Source organism: Solanum lycopersicum, chromosome 4 (genome assembly GCF_036512215.1).
Source record: "Solanum lycopersicum chromosome 4, SLM_r2.1".
NCBI classification, from domain to species: domain Eukaryota; kingdom Viridiplantae; phylum Streptophyta; class Magnoliopsida; order Solanales; family Solanaceae; genus Solanum; species Solanum lycopersicum.
Genome location: NC_090803.1, coordinates 39954100 through 39957682, shown reverse-complemented (window position 1 = coordinate 39957682; position 3583 = coordinate 39954100). Strand labels below are relative to the sequence as shown.

Genomic DNA, 3583 nt, shown 5'->3' with positions numbered 1-3583 from the left:
AGATTATTGTGGCTAAATTTCAATCAAATAAAATTATATGAAACTCAAAATCATAATCAAGATTTATTGTTGAACATTGTGCTAAACAAAACAACAATCTCTTTGCTTTTTATTACTAGAAAATGTTTTCAAAAATTTCAAAACAAAATCTGAATTTTCAAGAACCATTTTGAGAGATTTTAGAGAATTCTGACATTAACAAAGCAGAGGAAATTCAACGGCTCTGATGTCAAATATAAGACATTACACAACAATGACGCAGCGGAAATATGATGTGATTGACATACCTCCAGCAATTGTTAGCGATATAGTCGGAGTCTACACTCAAAACATCACTCTTACATGGTATGGAGTTTTTTAGAAGTAATCTGCTTAGGGACCTTTGAACCAAATGACATAATTATAATTGTGCTTCCATCAAGAATGCTTGTGAAGTTAGGAAAGTTACCAACCACTAGAGTATTAGGATAGTCGATCCATGTAGTGGGATAATAGGTAGTTAACCATTATCCAATCAGTGGAATAATGGGTAATTAACCACTTTCCCATTAATGGGATAATGGATAGTTAACTACCTTTCTATCAATGGGATAATGGGTAGTTAACAACCTTCCCATTAATGGGATAATGGGTGCATGAAGTGGGATAATGGACCTATGTAATGCAGACCAGATCAGCAATAACAAAAATGCGAACATATCAAACTAAACATAAAGAAAGATATTTCTCATTGACTTGTAAAAACAATTTTTAACGTCCTTACAACATTGCTGATGTGATAGATATTCAAACAGTTGTTATCGACAACGGAACTACAACTAAGGTTAAGAAGAACAAACGACTTGCAATTTCAGTTTTATTCATTGTGTTGCTAGTTGATGGATATTCATACAGTTGTTTCTTTAGGCTGGGTTTGTTAGGGATGATGGTCCAAAGACTATTTTCGAAAGTGAGTTGGGTTCTCATTATATCTGCTTCATGCTTGGTATGGGACAACAAGATGTTTATGTTGGTGATCAATCTTAGCGTAAAAGGGGTATTTTGGCTTAGAAATATCCCATTGAAAATGGCTTGGTAAAAAAATGGGATCACATGGAGAAAATCTAACATCACATATTTTACAATGAACTTCGTTTTGCTCCTGAGGAGCATTCCATTATTTTGACGTAAGTATAACTTAACCACGGAGTAAACCAGGAGAAATGACCGAAATCATGTTTGAGAAATTCAGTGTTCCATCCATGTATGTTGCAATCCAGCCTGTTCTGTCTTCGTTTGCCTAGGGGTCGCCTAACTGGGAAGCAGAAGAGAAGAAATACTGGTTCTCTACTATTTATTATTAGCTGGTAACTAATTTCATTTAATATCTTACAACCAGGCATTGTGCTTAATTCTAGTTATGGTTCGACCCACACTATCCCCATCTATGAGGGACTTGCACTTCCCAATGCTATCTTATGGTTAAGTATTAGTAGTCGTGATCTTACTAATTATTTGTGGGAGTTTATCAAAGGATGTTTTGTATGTACATAGCGATAGAATAAATATTACAAGGCATATGAAGGAGACAATTACTTATGTTGCATTGGATTTTCAACAGGAGATTAAGAAGGCAAAAAATATATCTTCAGTTGACAAGGGCTTTGAGCTTCCTGATGGACGAATCTTTTACATTGGTGATGGGGGTTTCCAATGTCGCAAAGTCCTACTTCAGCCATCATTGGTCGGAAAGGGACCGACAAGAATCCACGAAAACGTCTATATTTCAATCATAAAAAGTGATGTTGATATTAGGAAGGACTTATTTGCATACATTATGCTTATTGGTGGCTCAACTATGTTTCCTTGTATAGTAGAACGTATGAGTAAGAAATCACTACTCTTGTTCCAAGGGGAACGAATATCGAGGTGATTGCACCACCTGAGAGGATGTATAACACCTAGATAGGAGGATCAATTCTAGCTTCCCTCAATTCTCTCAAAAGAGTTAGTTTCTTCTTACTTTATTTAACTAATAAATCAATATTTCAAGTCTTGTTAACTTTTTTTAAGCTGAAGGGATTCAACACTTATAACTACATCCTATTTAGATGTTGATAACAAAGGGTGAGTACGATGAATATGGTCCCTCAATTGTCTATAAGAAGTGTTTCTAAGCTTTTGTGAGAACTTAAAATCCTCTTAAGTTAGTTCAGGCACAAGCAACATAAAGATTGAGTCTGTTTTCGGTTTTCCTTGCTCGGCTTAGCCTCTTTTCTTTGTAATTTAGCTGGTATACAGAAAACTAATAATAACATAACTTAGATTCTTAAGAAACAATTACTAACTTTGTATTGGAGTACAACAAGTCGAGAACTAGCTTGAGAGGGATCTTGTAGAGGTAAGGTTTTTTGTCGATAGAGATCAATGTAAAAACCCCATCACCATAGAGGTGAACGCCTGAGTGAATGTCTTGAGAACCAAGCTAACTCGTAAGGGCTTGTGGTCTAAAAGTGGTGAATGAGACTAATTCAGTTCTATATATTGGGCCGAGTAAAATATTAGAGAGTTTTATTTGAGATGCAGACCCAATTACCATTTGATAAAAAGGACAAGAAGTTAGAAAGAATATTTTATCAAATTATTATGGTGTATCTCTATTTCCTCATCACTTTTCTTTGATCAGTTCGGCTTCTCATCCCTTTTGTTCTATCTTTGTTCTTCAATTACCCTTTCAGTTCTTAAATTCCTTCGTAATTCCAATTAATATGGCTATACTAACAGTGTAACCTAGTTAGCTGGAATTATAATCATCAAGCAGTATATCGACATTTGGTGGTGCTGGATGAAACTACAGTAGGTCAAGGTAAAAGATCCAGACTCCTTTATCCTCGAGTGATCTTGTAGACTTAACCATCACATCTACAAGTGGTTAGGGAATGAACAAATAAACACTAACAAGTTAAAACTTCTCAAAAATTCATAATTCTGAATTGTAGTGTCGCACAGAAAAATGCTCACTATTTTTAGCTCAAGATAAGCATTGAGGAACTTTAAATCCACGTAATGACTTTCAATAATGAACAAGTAATTAAACACCAGGGCTAAAATATTGAGGAGTTGGATATCATTACAACCTGTAAGCTTCAAGGTAGAGAGAAATGGAGCCACGAGGGCATTATTTTCGATATCTGATAAAAAATAGTATGCCTTGGGTTGATGGTCACAAGATTCAAGAAAAGTGAAGTGTCACGGAGCAAATTGAAGATACAATGTATCATCTTAAAATATCTCAATTGTGATGATGAAGAGTTGAATAGGAAAAAAGACAAAGGTTTGGGATGGTGAGTTCATAAACACCTCAGGTAGAGACATGAAGCAATGAATGATCAATATTTGAAGCACTCAAATCATCACTCAAAATATCGAGAGCAAACTTCATAATATGGCCATTGTGTCTTGCAAGAGAATTTTGTTGACAATGTTAGGGACTGGGCAAATAATGTGGTGATGTATATGTCAAGTCACGTTGAAGTAATTTGTATAATTTCACCATGTCTTTTCTCTATCTAGCTATAAAAAGTTTCTTCATTGCTCTTGAATT

The 3583-nt window shown here is 35.0% G+C and overlaps 1 pseudogene; it reads left to right on the top strand.

Annotated features, from left to right (window-relative positions):
* The first annotated feature begins 253 nt into the window (after positions 1–253).
* Positions 254–2156, top strand: LOC101264716 (actin-100-like; annotated as a pseudogene).
* The last annotated feature ends 1427 nt before the right edge of the window (positions 2157–3583 follow it).